The 16,653-nt window shown below is 38.8% G+C and overlaps 1 protein-coding gene across 2 annotated transcripts in view; it reads left to right on the top strand.

The window, feature by feature from the left end:
- CRIM1 (cysteine rich transmembrane BMP regulator 1) overlaps positions 1 to 16,653 on the top strand; it is a 188,765-nt gene that overhangs the window by 124,789 nt on the left and 47,323 nt on the right. The window lies entirely within an intron of this gene.

The raw sequence follows: 16,653 nt of genomic DNA, 5'->3' as shown, positions 1-16,653 counted from the left end.
GTCATTCAGTAGCATGCTTTAATATGATTTCAGTTGATTTCAGAATAGCAAAAGGATTATATGAAGGAAGAAAAAAAGGAAGGTGTTAATGTGCAATAACTAAGCAATCAGCCAGAATTATTTAGAGAAAAACAGAAACACTGGTATTTATGCAGTTTATACACACAGTAAATTCCTCTGTGCACAATTGCATAACCAGTGTTGGCCCTTTCCCTGTTAGCTGCAGTCTCAAGGTACATAGTCAGAGTCTGAAATTAGATGAAAGGACCCCACACAAGGATTGTGGTTTTAGTCTTTCTAAATAAATCACTGCATAACCAAATATGGTGTGTTAGGATCTACAGGGAGGAAGAACCTTGTTGTGGCTGTTGTTGTTATTGAAGATACATACCTTCCAAGTGACAGCATGATGTGCTTGGTTACTCCCTCAGGACTGGGAACGTGAACCTAGGAGCCCTTAAAGACTGGGCTGTTGCTTGACAGCTAACTTGATTCACAAGGACCTAAGTGCCTTTTAAATTGGCACTTAAGTACTCTCATGATGATGTCTTAGCCAGTTATTGTCAACACCCAATTCAGGTATACAGATAAGCCATTCCGGTGTGTGAGTCTGTAACTGATAAATACATGCACATACTCTGCCTTTCTGGCTTTCTCTACATCTCTTCTTCATCAGTCTCTTTATTTTCTGACCCTTGCAAAGAGGTATGGTGGAAATGCATGGAATAACATATGAAGTTTGCAATGTAAGTGTACACATAGAAGATGTGGCCTTATCTCCTTAAAACTGAAAACAAAAAAGGAAGGGGGCAGCAGAATGAGGTCTTTATCCACATCTGGCACCATTTACACCACCTTATTTGTAACCCTTAATGACAGTGGCTGACGTTTCTTACATTCTATGTGCCAGGCCTAAGTATTTTAAGAGCATCAGCTTTTTTGATCCTCACAACATCCCTCCAGTGTGGGTACTGTCATCCCACTTTACCATTGCAGAACCCAAAGTTGGGAGGTCATGTAACTGGCCCAAGATCATTGAGCTTGTAAGTGGCAGTGTGGGCACAGTGCATCTCCAGAGCCCAGACTCTAGACTGAACGCATGCTGCCTCTGAGATAAACAGTGCACTGTGTCCCTGAAAGAGGCTATGTCCCCGTGAAGAAGGGATTTACCATATTCTTTTGAATCCCTAACATGGCATCTGGCATGTAAGTAGATGCTCAGAGGTTTTGGGGGTTTTTTGGTTTTTTTGGTGTTTTTTTTTTTTGAGACAGAGTCTTGCTTTGTTGCCCGGGCTAGAGTGAGTGCCATGGCGTCAGCCTAGCTCACAGCAATCTCCAACTCCTGGGCTTAAGCGATCCTACTGCCTCAGCCTCCCGAGTAGCTGGGACTACAGGCATGTGCCACCATGCCCGGCTAATTTTTTTCTATATAGGTTTTAGTTGTCCATATAATTTCTTTCTATTTTTTTTTTAGTAGAGACGGGGTCTCACTCTTGCTCAGGCTGGTCTCGAACTCCTGACCTCGAGCGATCCCACCCGCCTCGACCTCCCAGAGTGCTAGGATTACAGGCGTGAGACACTGCGCCCGGCCACTCAGAGGTTTTTAATGAATAAAAATGAGTGAGTGAAGGAGGGAAAGAATGGAGCAGGAAGTCCCAGCCAGACCCTTCTTGCAGATCTCCTCCTTAGTTGAGTAAGGCAGCAGACCCTGATACAGGGTTACCGTAACCAGAGCCTAAATAGCTGATGGCCATTTGGACCCTGATCGATCAGTTGAAGAAAGAATAATGTTAGGATGCTTATAATTGAAAACACATTTTGAGAACAGAAATAGGAGTGTTATGGAAGTGTGTTTGGCTTGCAGCCAGCCCATGTCCTCGGGTGAGTTGGACCAATCAGCTGCAGATTTGTCACGTGCCCTTCTGACGACCATTCAGCTCTCGGTGCCATCCCATTGGCAGCCGCGGGGGGCCTGGCAAGCCTGGTGTGTATTCTGTGCTTCTCTCCCAGTTCAGTCCCTGAAGTCTAGAATCACAGAGCTTCAGTGGGGCTTCCCCAGACCCTCCCAGGCCAATGCTCACTGTCACAGTTAATGTACTCTGATTAAGACATGCCTTGTGTGTGTATAGCTGCCCCTGCATTGTTATTTCAGTTACTGATGCAGGCAAGAATTTTTTTTACATCATACTTAAGTATTGAGAATAACGTGCTAATTTTTTTACCCAATAATATCAACCATAAATGCTACCTGAGCTGATTCTTAATGTCAGAGGAACCCTAAGGATAGAGTGCCATTTCCATTAAAAATCTGTTAGTTCATAATTAAAGGTAAGAAAAGGTGTTGGGGAGGGAAATTTTGGCTAGGAGACATATATGACATGCCTATGATTACTCAACAAGAAAAATTCAAGAGATGTGGACCAGTGTGTGGTCCAACTTAACTGTGATACCTGATGCGAGAGATAAGAACTTCAACATGACTTTGAAGTCTTGATGTGAGACCTGATCTACTGTCTCATCTTGGCCCATGGCTGGACCCTGCCCATGTGACCAGTGTGACCTGAGTGTTCTTCAGGCCTTGCTATGTGCAGAGTCTCCTGCAGAGAGGAGTTGATGATTTTGATGACCTTGGGGATTTGAGAGCCAACGCCAGAGTATCACTTGTCAAGAACTAGGAACAACTTAGGTAACATTTTAAAAGGTAGCATTGAAAATTATACTCAGGTTACCAGTAAATTAATGTCATGCTTATGGTTGGGCAAATGTGTAGTTTCCTTTCCACTGTTTCTATTTCTCTGAAACCAAAGCAAAATCCATTTTCTATCTTTCTCAGACAGGATGTCCAAGAGTTATTTGTAGATTGTCAAAGCTGGCTGATGGGTATATGGGGGTCCATCATATTATTCTACTTCAGTACTTTTAAAGTATTTTCCATACTAAAAAGTTAAAACAGTTTTATTTGCAGAGCTATTAATCAGTTACTGAGCTAAGTTTCAGGCAGGCCTAATAATTCTGCTAACCTGGATTTAACTGTTAAGGTAGAGGAGTAAGAGATTCATCGTGCATGGATTCTTTCCGACTCTGGATCTAGGACAGAATGTGATTGAACCAAAAACTCAACTGTCTTCCTTCCTGTCACTGGCTTTCTTGGATCCCTTACTTGGGGAATCCTGGTCCTACTTGGGACAGTGCTAAAGACTGGCCATGAGGCATGTCTTGACCTATGTGGATTCTGTAAGCAACACCTCAGCATCAGCTCACCCAATATTGCATGCTGTTCTCCTCCAAAGGGCTGGAGCTGTGAGATCTATTGCCTTCCCCATCATCAGTCCCAATTTTCTAGAAGGACTATATTCTCTCCCTAAATGCCGAGGATGCAGTTCGAATCCAGCTGCCCTTCAGATGAGATTTCCAGTGGGCTGCCAGAAAAGTCTGTACCAGGCACATATCTGGGTGGGAATGCTTTGAAACAAGAAAAAATGTTTCCAGCCCTGCCCATAATGCTTCCTCACTGAACGGTATCTCAAATGATTAAGCTACTGCTTTTGTGGCAAGAAGTCAAACATAGTTTGGCTGACCCCAGAAAGGCAGTAAAGTCAAAGATGCCACAGGGTCACATGTCATTAACATTCTGGTACATAACAGGGATCAAAACTCAGTTTATGGGTGGTATTGCTTCAGTGCCATATACAATGCTATTATTAGTAAGCCACGAATAATAAAATATTCGTAGTATCTTAAAGACTGTTAGGCATGCTGTTTTATCCTTTAACTCTAAATGTCCTGGAAACTAGTTCCATAAATGGAAATTAAAGTATCAGTCTGGTTTTTGCTTGTCCAAATAAGGTCATATGTTGAGTAACAGATGCATAGCAGATCACTATCTGTTAACCTAGTTCTTTAACCTAAGCATCAAAAATTTGTTAATGATGAATTTTATAGTATTTTGATTTTTCTCTGATCATTTAAAATGTCTTTAGATATTTAAAATAGCATTAGAATATAGATGAAATGGGTGTAAAAGACATTCCTATCTGACCTTAAAGTATCACTTATAAAATTTTATGATTTGTATAGCTATGCAGAAATATATTATGTGCATTCCCTATGAGTGGTTTTTTTTTTTTTACCTATTAGATCCACCACTTACATTAATAGTTAAACAGGTGTGAAAAATAAATATTGTGGAAGTAGTCTAGTCGAGAAGAAATGATTGTTCTTGCTTTTAGCTAGAGGTTCTGCTGCTAATTCTCCAAGTCTAATATGTCTTTGCTTGTGTCAGTAATGCCTTGTACTTTGTACTTGATTTTGGGTAAGACTGACCAAAGTTTTACTAATAAAAATGAAGGGTGGCCTTACACTCTTAATTTCCTATGATCAACCTGATCAATGCCTTAAGCATTCAGAATTGTTCCGAGCTGGTTCTGAAATACATGATTAGAAAATCCTCTGCCTCTGAGTTTATAGAGTTCAGCAGTCCCAGCTGTTAGGTATGTCCCTATGGAAGTGGCATGCGAGGGGGTAAGTTACTCTTCATTTCCCTTGCTGTCTGCTGCCCATACCTAAGAGGGCATTATTGCTGAGAATCTCATAATTTTCCTACTACGATAATAACTTCATCTAATAGATCAGACTTGAGCCTGCTAATTTTCATCTAATCAACAGAGGCAGGAAAACATAGTCTGGAATGCTAACTATGTGAATGAAAAATATTTAGTCATTCTTGAAATGATAGGAATGTTTTTCCAACAAGCTTAAATAAACACAATCTCTTTTGAGACTGTGTTAAACTTTTTTTGGATAAGAGACAACTCTTAGGCAACCGAACAGAAGTTAATGAAGGTTATTAAGAGACATGCCCTTCAGAGAAGGCTTACAGACTTTAAAAAGGAAGATTCCATCTTCTTTATGGTACAACCACTGATAAGTAGCAGAATTGGTTTCCTTTTAGCTTTTGTCAACCCAATAGAATTTAACATTTTAACTAGTAATCACACTGTCCTACTTTGAAGAGATGGTCTTTCTTACCTACATATGGCTACATTAGACCATCTTATTTTAAAGTCCTCATCTTCTCCTTCCACCATGTGCCTCAGTTCTAAGGAATGGATTGCTCTCAACACTCCTGTATGTAAAGCACCTGATTGTATTTTTCATATGAAACATGTTTGCTTATTCCCACCAATACAAGGTCCAGCTAGATAATGAAATCATTTTTAAAAAACATACTAAGACTTACATAGTCAAGTGCAGTGTTTTTCCTTTCAAAATAGTTATATGAGAAAGCTGTTTGTGTATTCCAGGAATACAGTCATTCAGAATATTTTCAGTACTTCTCTTTTGAAACTGATTTGAGAGCTTGCAGCACATACTCTTGAATATCCTTAGTTTTGTAAACCCCTGACTTTGAAGGTTTATTAGACTGTGGGAAATAGCCAAAGTCATTCACATATAAGTCTGGTTAAAAAAAAAGGGGGGGACGGGCATGATCTAGCTGGATAAAACTGTTCAGAGGAAGCAAAAAGTGACAGTAAAATAAAGGCACTTTGTCTTCTATGACATAGTAATTTGCTTTGAAAGCAACTATGAAGAGAAGTTTCAAATAGAATTTTAACATGAACGGCATTTCAACATAAGAATATAGCCTCCCAAAGTGAGTACTTTTATCAATAACACTTACTTGTAAGTATAACTTCTGGCGTGTCTTTTAAAAAAAAAATCAATTCTCCTACTGCATAGTATTTTTATGATTTCTAGGGACTAGAGGCATATATTAAAGTGGTCATATATTACAACATTTTTGTGAAATTGCAGATGCTCCATGCAAACATATTTCCAAATAAATTATACTAAAATAATTTGCATATAGAAATAACTCTTTGAAAATAGGTGATCCCTATGTAATTTATTTTTAATATTTCAGTTTTCTAGTTCTACTTCTGATTATACCATTTTTAACTGTTTCATGGTATAGTCTTAAGTATATCTTATAAGAACAAAACGATTTCACATTGTTTAATACGTGAGGATTAGCATTGAAGATAGTGAACAAATCCAGTGAATCAATGTTAAAGACCCCATGAGAACTATTTTCTGTGCTGTGTCTGATTACTGAAGATAAAATGTCACACAAATGTATAAAATATCTGCTGAAATATTATTGTAAAGTACTAGGACAGACTAAAGGATTAGAAATGTCCATTAAAGAACATCTCTTCCATATTTTGCAGCAACATAGTGAAACACAACTAAGATTCCTCTAGAAGATTCTGAGGCCAAGTACTTGGTCCTGTGGACCCTGAGAGGCATGTAGCATTCACATTGGCTGCTGGAGCCAATGGAGGGTTGGGATTGTAAGCCACCTCCTCAACCAGACCTCACAGCCTGCAGTCTGTGTGCTGACCTCTCTGGCTATAGCTTGTTCTTTTCTACTTAAAATTTGCCTAGGCCCCCATTTCCTTACTATAAAAAAGTCTGCATTCATGATATAATTTGAGGCTGCCTTGGCTCCATTTTGGAATCACAGGAGGTATACTTATATGCTCGTTTCTGTAGTCAGCGCCTACCAGTTGCCTGTGCTTGTGCCTTGCACTGTGGTCGAGGCTGCCTTAGTTTGACTATCAGTAGGAAGGCAGGAAACCGTGTTCTTCTTCACCTTCATTGGACAGCTGCTGCCCTGCATATCAGCTCACTTTTAAAACAATCCAGGAAGTTTCTCTTTGTTAGTGAAGCTAAAATATGTTCAGAGATAATAAGCTGTCAGTTTGGGATAGTCTCATGACTTGGGTACTGAGAAGGATCAGCAAGCTCAGATCTTTTCAAAACCATAAATCTCTCATCCTTTCTGGGAATCAAGTTTTCAAAAGATTGCATGGAGATTTTATGCCAGATGAATTGCATAGGGGGTGCTCCACAGTCCTGTAACAGAGATATTGAGAACATTGCTTGCATGAAATACCCCCAATATTATTGCTATGAAAGTACTGGTTGAGCTTCCTCTTGTTGTTAACATAAGTTTGAGATCACTGACTGACTAAGACTAAGATTTGCTGATCCAAGATGGTTTTTAGAGATGGGTCTTCTGTATTATATCAAAGTCAGTGATATAATACTGACTTTGATAAATGATACTGTGATGAGTTTGCCCTTGTCCCTAAAGATCCAGCAAAGCCCCCATCATGAGAGAGGAAGAACAGGGACAGCCAGGCACACAGAATCATTGTTTCAACTCACGTTGGATAAGCTGATTACTAAAAGATTTCTGTTCTCTTGGAGACACCATAGACATAGTCAAAATGTGCAACAATGATGTCAGACTGCTACTCAGCAAATGTGAAAGGCGCCACTGGCTGGTCACTAACATGCCCCAAAGCTTACCAGACCATATGAAAAGGCAGCTCAAACCCACCCACGTCTCAGATGCTTTTCATGTTACCAGTGGAGATGGAAAACGATGCTTAAGTTACAATGGACAGGGTTCAGAGTGCCGAACCAACTGTCATACCATTTATCAGCTGAGCTTTTGAGGCCTGTGAAAAGGCTCAATCTGAGACCCTCTGAGCAGGCAGGAGCATCATTACATCAATAGTTACCGTAACAAGTAGTATTCACATAACACCTGGAGTTTATAGAATAGTCTCTCTTTCTCCTTTTTACAGTCTTATTTGAATCTTATAGGAATGTTGTGAGGTAGAAATAATGAGTATTCCCATTTTCTAGAAGCCCGGAGAGGTCCATCATCACATGTCAGATAATGAGAGAGCAGGGACTCGAGCTCAGTTTTCTGGCTCCAAATCCCTGACCTTGGCCCTGCTTCCCTGTAGACCCCCCATCGTGAGAAGAGAGAAGATGCAGAAAATCAGACAGTGAATATGAAAGTGCTTGGTCATCGTGGCTTAGATTCAAAAGCCATTCTTGCTCCTGGCTCCATCCTCGTTGAGACCCAGTTACTGTTATTCTGACTTCAGTGGCCTCGCCTTTGATCCCGGCTTCTTTCCCTGAGCCTCTGCCTAGAATTTTGACCTTGCTGTTTGACCTCTGGGAAAGCTGTTTCCTGCTCCCATTTGTTCATTCCTGGTTTCCCCTACCTAAGGACACAGCTCAGTCCAGGAGCCCTGACCTGCTCTCCCTGTTTTCTCAGGCTTGACTTCTGCCCAGCCTCGGTCACATCCAGCCAAACTCCAGGCCCTGGTCCCAGGCCATTGGCACTGAAGTCCCCACTGAGTAAAGTAAATGGGCTGCTCAGCCTCCCTCAGTCTGCTGGGCACTGGGATACCATCACCAGCACTTGTGCATTCCAGTCTGGCCTCTTCCTTGTCTCCCTCTGAGCCTTGCCAGTCTTTGATTAATCAGGCGGCAAATTTGCTGAGCAGTCAGCAAAAGTACCCATACTTCATCCAGTAGAAGATGAGTTCCTGAGTTGAATGAGTGCCCAGCTATTTTCAGCACTATTATAATAACACTTTTTCATTTGGCATCATCAAGGAATGGGATAGTTCCAAAAGTGAATTCTCCAGATAATTGGGATTTGGGATGTCAGATTTTATGTTAAGGAGTTTGATGGGAGGCCTCCTATAATGCTTTGTGTACTTTTATGCCTTCTTAAGCTGAAAATGTAGATCAGATTTTCATCCATTTCAGGATTACTGAGTGTCATCCTTGAGTATCTCATTTGGGACTGCTTGGATTTTGGAGATTTTCACTCAATTTTCACTATTATAGGTCTGTCAAGCTTATAGCAGCCTTCAGATTTGGCTTGCTGCTTCAGTGGTGCTCATTAATTGAGTGCCTACTATGTGCAAAGGACTGCCACAGTGACTGCCCAGTCCTCTAAAAGTTAGGAAATTAGAGATTCAGCCATTTAGGGACAACATGTCCTGACTTTAGGTGCTTACATGTCTTTTTTCCTCCTTGTTCATTCATTGAGCAATATTATAGGTCAAATACATAGTAGGTACTGAGGTTAACAGTGAATGAAGTATTGTCCCTAACATGGTGGGCCCTTCCTCCCTGGTTCTCAGTTATTTCCCAGAAAGTTGGGTTGAGATTACTAGAACTCTGATCATTTGACCCACCCCCCCAAATTGAACATAACTGTTAAAATGAGTACACACACAAACATACATATGAATATGGCACATTTTTTTCCAGTTAAAGACTACCAAGATGTAGTCCCTATGAAAATTAGCAATAAGAAGAAGAATAATAAAATATAAGACAAGTGTAAATGGTCTAGATTATTCTTGGAATCCAGTGATAATTTTGTGAGCTGTCTCAAGCTGAATTCTTGGAAAAAGATATTCTACTCTATATAAAATTTTTTTTAAATTTTTCTTTTGTGGTCTTTTAATAATAATCTCATAATCATACTACCATCTTTTCCTATTAAATATGAGATTGGTAAAAGAAGAAAAATATATCCAACAGCCAAGATTCCTTAGAAAAAACATGCAAAGTTAATAAATAGGTCTAAAGTAAATATATGGTTGCTTCTCTGTCTGATCACAAAATAATACAAATCTTGGGAACATTTTCACACCATTCATTTTAAAATAAGAAACTGCTCTGAGATAAGTACTTCAGAAATTACAAGGATGTAGGTGTTGTTATGAGAAATATATACAAAGGAAAAAAGGATAACTAAATGTGTAGTGGCTGAAAGAATTTGAAAACTCCAACTCTAGGAGATTTTTTTCCATGACTTAATGAGACTTTCCTAAGTACACATTCATACCCGATGGAAATTCCCACTTCCAGATTAGGGAATTTTTGTATCCTGGGTGGTTTTTTGTTTTGCTTCATTTTGTTTTGTTTTTTTCCTTATTGTCTACATTAATAGAGTTTTCCCTCTAACTTCATTTGGGAAAAATTTCATCTTCACTGTACTTCTCTTCCCAGGCTGCAATTATGTTGACAGTTTGGTGATTTATTTGAATGGTGTTCTGACTATGGCTCACATTTGAAAAGCAACTATGGTAAGAGAATGACATATGAAGATAGAGTAAAACAGATAAGCTATCTCCTTTGGTTCTGTCTTGGCCAGCCTTATCTCCAGTTTTACGGCCCTGGACAGGCTACCATGAACTGGTAGGGCTGTAGGAAACCTGGTATATTTAGCCATTGAGCTGCCATATAAAGCGAGTGAAGCTTTGGAATTTTCCCACTCCTTGGACATTCACATGGCTTAACCAAGTCCAGCCCAGAAAAAAAGCTAAGAAAGAGTGCCTGAATTAAGTTTGAAAAGAGAACATAATTGTTCATTTTTGCCTCTCACAATCAAATAAGCAGGCTTGGGAATTTATAGAGAAAAGCTATGTAAAATATGCAAAGCATTATTAAAGACCAAAAGAGGAGGTAATAAGAGAAATATGAGACAGATGAGAATTAGTAGTTTCATTTATCTTATTACTTCTACTTGAAATTTTTTTAACTTACAAAAGAAATGTAAGAATGTATCTGCCTTTTAAAAGTACTTTTTTAGAAATTTTCCTACACTGAGCGTTTTCCAGAAAGACTTTTCTTAGTGTGGGGGCGAGGGGTGTGGATATGGATGCATAGGGTGCCGGCAGACAGCTGCTGTCCACAGCCAAGCCCTCCAGACCCGCCGCTGTCTCAGACCACGACGTGGTGCAGCAGGACTCCTAAGTGGCAGTTGCAGTCTGGAACCAGAGTTGATTACCCTCCTGACAGAGGCAATGTTCCCCGAGAGGAATGGCTCTGTACGCCTTCCACAGTTGTGCCTTTCCAGAATCACCCACCCATACTCAAGAGCTACCAGTTGGCTGTCAGCCCTCCCGTGGTTGCTAATCAGAAAGAGTGCTTCACACATTTCTCAATGGAGATAATTAGTATTATTTACGAGCGATAACCAGCTTATAGTAATCAAGGTAATAAGAACCTTGTGTGGATTAATTCAAAACCAGAAGTTCAGTGGAGTAAGATGTATTGGACACCAAGTTAAAAGCATCTATTAACATTTTCATTTAAGCTACATACACCTGAAATATAAAACCCAGTGATTACATCATTTCAGAAGCAAACGAGCATAATTGTTACACATTTTAAAATAACTGAGGGTCAGAATATATTCTTTGTACGTTGTTCTCCTAGGGTCATTGGACTATATAATATGATGATAAGACTGATTAAAAAAGAAATCTTTAAATCAACTTCTTAAGAGGTTGGGTTTGGGTTTCAACTTCTTATTTCCCTTGCTGCTTTTTGGAGAATTTTTCGCAAAATAAAATAACAAAAAGCAAGAAAGTAAAGAGCTTAGGTTTAACACATTTATAATACCTAAATAATCAAGTATATGTTATTTTTTATGGTCTACTAGCATGGCCCTGGAGTTAGAATCATGATTTTCATTTTAACTTCATATTCTTGACCAAATTAGCATCACAGTGCCTCAATTTCCCCACTGAGTAGATAAAATTGCTCATAGAAAATACTTGAAGATCAATATAAAATACTGGTATTGTAGCTTCAGAAATTTAGTGTTTGAGGCTCTCTGAGTTTTAAAAAATATTAACATCTTTCTGGAAATATTTTAACTGATAAGGCATTTGTTGGGCTTCCTAGAATATGAAAGAAATATCCCTAAATTTTAAATAAACATAAGATAAAGAACCAATATGTGTTTTATTTATGTTATTGCATTATTACAAGAGATTTTCTTCCAGAATTTTTTCTCTAGACTTGGGATAAGAATTGGTGGCTTAATATCTGCACTCCTGACACAATCCCAAGGGTTTCTGTAAAAATAGCTCTTCTGAACAGTGTAAGGTGCTTGGAAAGTCTCTAAAAATTCTTCAAGACAACAGGTTGAGAACAGTAGTTCCCACTCAGATGTAGAGTAGGAAACAGCAAACTGGATGTAGACATAACAAATACCCATTTTTGTTCTTTATTGCTTCTAGGCTCAGAAACTATTTCTAGAATTCTTCTCCACAAAGAAGCTGTTCCAGGGTTCCCTTTAGAAATAGTTGTAGCCAAAGACAATGAATTCCTGCTGTTTCAAGCCTTCTTCCTTTGGAGGACATTAAGGTATTTCTTTGATTCCTCAGCTGATTCAATACAAGATGAGATGGAATTTCAGGGTGATCCTGTAAGCAGTACTTCATTGAATTTCCCCTCACCAAAACCCCACTTTTATGCAAGTATTTCCTCATTCTCCTAAATGAAGAGATCCAAGACCATTTCTCTCCTCTGAAAGAGGCCTGCTGACACATCTCTACCCAGCCAATGTAAACGGAGACAATTGTCTTTGCTCCAGGCAACAGGTGTCATATACAGTGATGCCTCAATGCCTCCAGAAGTCTTAGCAGGACCTGTGTTCACCAGACTCCCCAAGGGCAGGGGATCACCATCATCCTTGCGGAAAGGCATGTCCTCTCTAGCACATAAGATTTCAATGTCATACCCAGTGTAATATAGGAGCACACAAACGTAGGATTGAGGTGAGAATCTTCTGGTCTTCAGGCCAAGACCCATCAGATATTTTCTACAAGTATTCAAAGCACTGTTAGATAGATTAAAGTATGGAATAGTAACAATTCCTGATGAACAAATTTCAGAATTCTCTAACTTTTTAGACAAGCAGAACGCACATTTCACATATTTCATTAACACTTCCTCAAGTTTCTTTATTTGGATGAGAAACAATCATACTGTGATACCATGATTCTAGATTCTTTAAAATCACCTCTTCTCCCACCAAGAACTTCTCTGGATAAAAACTATGTTAAAAAATCTAACCAGCTCTTGGCCATTATTCTTTAAGGACTATAAATGTAATATTGATTTAAAATGCTTTAATTCAGGATAGTGTCAAATGTGTCTGTCTTTGTAGTTATTTAGAATAAGAAATTGAATTTCAGTTGTCTCACAGCACTTTTTTCTCAAAAAATTGCCCTGACAGTAACAGGACCAGTTCTGAGATACATATTAATATCTTGGACTAAAAGCAAACTCTCAGATATGTTTAAAGATAATATCAAATTTTTTGCTAGATCATTTATATATTTATAGAACATATTCTTGTTGTAATATTATTCTCATAGAAATCTAACTACTTTAGATATGGCCTCACATGGTAGGAAACCAAGCACTAAAATGTTGGGAGAATGATGAAAGGCAAAAGAATGTAATGTATGACTGTAAATAAAGTCAGGAGACAACCAGTTGCCTGCAAATGTGTCTATTACAAATCAACAGTTACTCCAGTGACAAAGGATAACAGCAGTAAAGACTTAAGAAACATGCATCACCACCCCCAAAAGGCTTTTAAAATTTTTTCCAGTTTGTATCTAAGCAGGAAAATGATATGTATTTAAATGTAATAAAATGAAATGCCAAGTGTTAAAATGCCCTTTTAAAAAAATTAGCCTTCTATCTATATTTAACATATATCACAGTGAATATTATTATATTCAGCTTAATCTGTTGAAGGGAAATTGAATAGTTCCAGAGTAAATTGACAATTTTTAGGAAAAATGATTTTGTTCAGTATCTGTGTTTCAATATTAATTATCGAGGGTGTCAAAATTTGAAATGTATATACTTCTCAGTTTCTTCCATCTAATGTAGAACACAGATGGATGAGAAAATATTAATTGTGGAGACACAAAATAGTTTTTTGTTTCTTGCACGTTACCACATTGGTCTGGATGACATCCGTAGGACTTGTTTTACCTGAAATATTTAACATGCGCATTGTAGGACCAGCACATACTGAACAGCTCTTTCATTTGTGCATTTTTTTCATTTGTTCAAGTAATAAAAGCTGTTATACTGAATGTTTTAGGAAGCATGTTGAATGTATTTCCTCTTCTAGAGAAATACGTTTTAGGTGTACATCTGTGACTGTATACCTAGGTGATAAAGCCATTTAGACAAGATATGGGACTGTGGAAGTCAGTGTTGTAGTTCTGATCGTCAGACAACCCAGTCCCTTTTTTTTTTTTTTTTGAGACAGAGTCTCGCTCTGTTGCCCAGGCTAGAGTGAGTGCCGTGGCGTCAGCCTAGCTCACAGCAACCTCAAACTCCTGGGCTCAAGTGATCCTTCTGCCTCAGCCTCCCGAGTAGCTGGGACTACAGGCATGTGCCACCATGCCCGGGTCATTTTTCTATATATATTTTTAGCTGTCCATATGATTTCTTTCTATTTTTAGTAGAGATGGGGTCTCGCTCTTGCTTAGGCTGGTCTCAAACTCCTGAGCTCAAACAATCCACCCACCTCGGCATCCCAGAGTGCTAGGATTACAGGCGTGAGCCACCGCACCCGGCCTTATTTTTTTTTCTTTTACTTTCTAACCACACAACCCTAATCCCATACATTAATCTTAATAATACCAAAAAATAGCATATACATCACTATTGAGAAAAAAATATCATTTAGAGATAGAAGGTCATCTTTGTAAAAGTTGGACAATACATTCTCTTAACAAATCCCTGAAATTCACTGAAAGTAAAATTCCATACCACCCTGTGATTATTACGCATTTTAATCTACTTAAATGTATTTTTTTTTTCCATGATATACTTTCTGAAAGCAAAAGCTTCTTGTAAACTTCACATCTTAAATGTCAGTAAAGAGTACAAGGTTTTGGTCTGTGTAGATACACTCAAGAAGTTTCTTTACCCATAAGTCGCCCACTAAAGCAGTGCACGTGGAATTCAGAATCCATCCCTAATCCTTGGTCTTAATGCTCTAGAACATCGAACTCTCTCCTCACTGGCATAACCTGTTGATGGAGTTTACCGATACATGTCTGCTGCTCTCTCTGTCTTATATTTGTGGTTAGAATAATTTTGACAAAACATTGGCAGTCTTGTGACTGAAGACTGGAATAGAATCATTATTTTGGGTGGCCAATAAGAGTAATGATAAAAGAAAAACTTGATAGGTTTGAAACTGAAGATGTTTACAGTAAATCTTAAGAGAATATAGGAAAGTGGCAATACCATATCTAATTCATCTTACAACTTGCCTAAACTTTAACTACTTTTTGATGTTTATAGTTATCTGACAGAAAGAATACTTTAGTCATTGAAGGAAATTAGAAATTTTATAGCAGTGGAAAGTTTATATAAAAATTTTAAGAAGATGTTCTTCAAACTGTATGTTGTAATAAAAATAGAGAATGTGTGCTCTAGCCACTTCATGCATATTTTAACTGGGAGAATGCTGATCAAAGCATCTCTTTAATAAGTTGTCATTGCCTGCTACCTGTGAAGAGTTGAGTCATTGTCCCCTTTTAGCAGATGGATAAAAATTTAGAACTCTTGATCTGAGCAGTGACAGCTAAAACACTTATTTTGGTCTCTGTTCCATGGTAACAGGAGATGAAACTTGAGAAGACAGTGTGGACTAATGGATAGAGTGTTGGACAGGAGGTCAGGAACCTCTGTTCTGTTCTATTCGCAGCCTGCTACTGGGTTGCTATGTAAACTTAGATAAGCCAGTTCCCCCCTCTGCACTTCATATTTTCCATCTGTAAAAATGTAGGTAGAGACATTCTGTACTTAGCCTCCTTCCCAAAGATATTATGAGAAACAGCTTACTTGGAAGAAGTTCATAGTATCTTTTGGTTGAAAAGATGCTACATAAATATGTCAATGTCTCTGTTCCCTTTGGCAACACTGTTCCCACAACTGTCATTATATAAACTCTGTCTCACTGATGGGCTGTAAGACAGGTACCATCACAGCAGGCTTCGCGTTTCCCAGAAGCTAAGAGTATGACTCTGGAGTCAGGCTGCCTGGGTTTGCATCTTGGGTCCACCCCTTCCTTATGCTGTGACCATGGGCAAGTCAGCGTGCTAGATTTCCTTGTCTATCAGATGGGCATAATGACAGCACCCACCTCATTGGAGTGCGGGGAAACATTTGTGCACGGCACTGTAAACGTTCCCGAAACACATAATGCACTTCATGTGAGTGTGTGTAGTTACAGTGATTACCCAGAGCAATTCTTCATCACCGTGGCAGGGAAAGTAAAGTGTCACTCTGGTTCTGGCTTCTTTTGTGCCTCCCTTCCCAGCCTGGCTGCCTGCTCTTCCTTCTGAATGCTTGTATCTCCCTCTGCCACTCCCACAAGCCTCTGGGCCCCGAGGGTAAGCTCTCCTAGCCACTGTTATCCGTCATATCATCTCTCATAAGTAAAAGAGTGTCACATAAAAGATAAAAGAAATGCAGGTGTTTTAAACTGGTCTCAAAAACTGATTTATTAATTGCAAGAAGAAACGCGAGCAGATTTCAAGAGTATTGCAGAATGGGGAGTGAGATAATTGACAGTTGGCAGTTGTGTCCTGATTATTGTAAGAAGTAAACTCCGAAAACATCAGGCAGAAACAGAACAGTTCATTTAAATGGAGTTCATTATAACCTCTCTTGTCTCCTTTCAGTAGTGGTGACCATCAGAGAAGAGTTATGTGAGGGTACCAAAAAATGGGTACATGGCTTAAGCACAAAGAAGTAGAGCATTCATGGTTTTAAAAATCTGAATAAAAATATTTCTGTTTCAGGGGTTTAAGGACATTACCAGAATATAAAAGTTTAGGATTTGGTGAAAATTATTGATTAGATTTTCTTAACTTACTGCGTGTGTGGGATTTCAAAGATTGAATAGCATCTGAGAGGTAATCATATGTT

This window comes from Eulemur rufifrons, chromosome 19, assembly GCF_041146395.1.
Source record: "Eulemur rufifrons isolate Redbay chromosome 19, OSU_ERuf_1, whole genome shotgun sequence".
Taxonomy (NCBI): Eukaryota; Metazoa; Chordata; class Mammalia; order Primates; family Lemuridae; genus Eulemur; species Eulemur rufifrons.
This window is presented reverse-complemented; position numbering and strand designations above follow the sequence as displayed.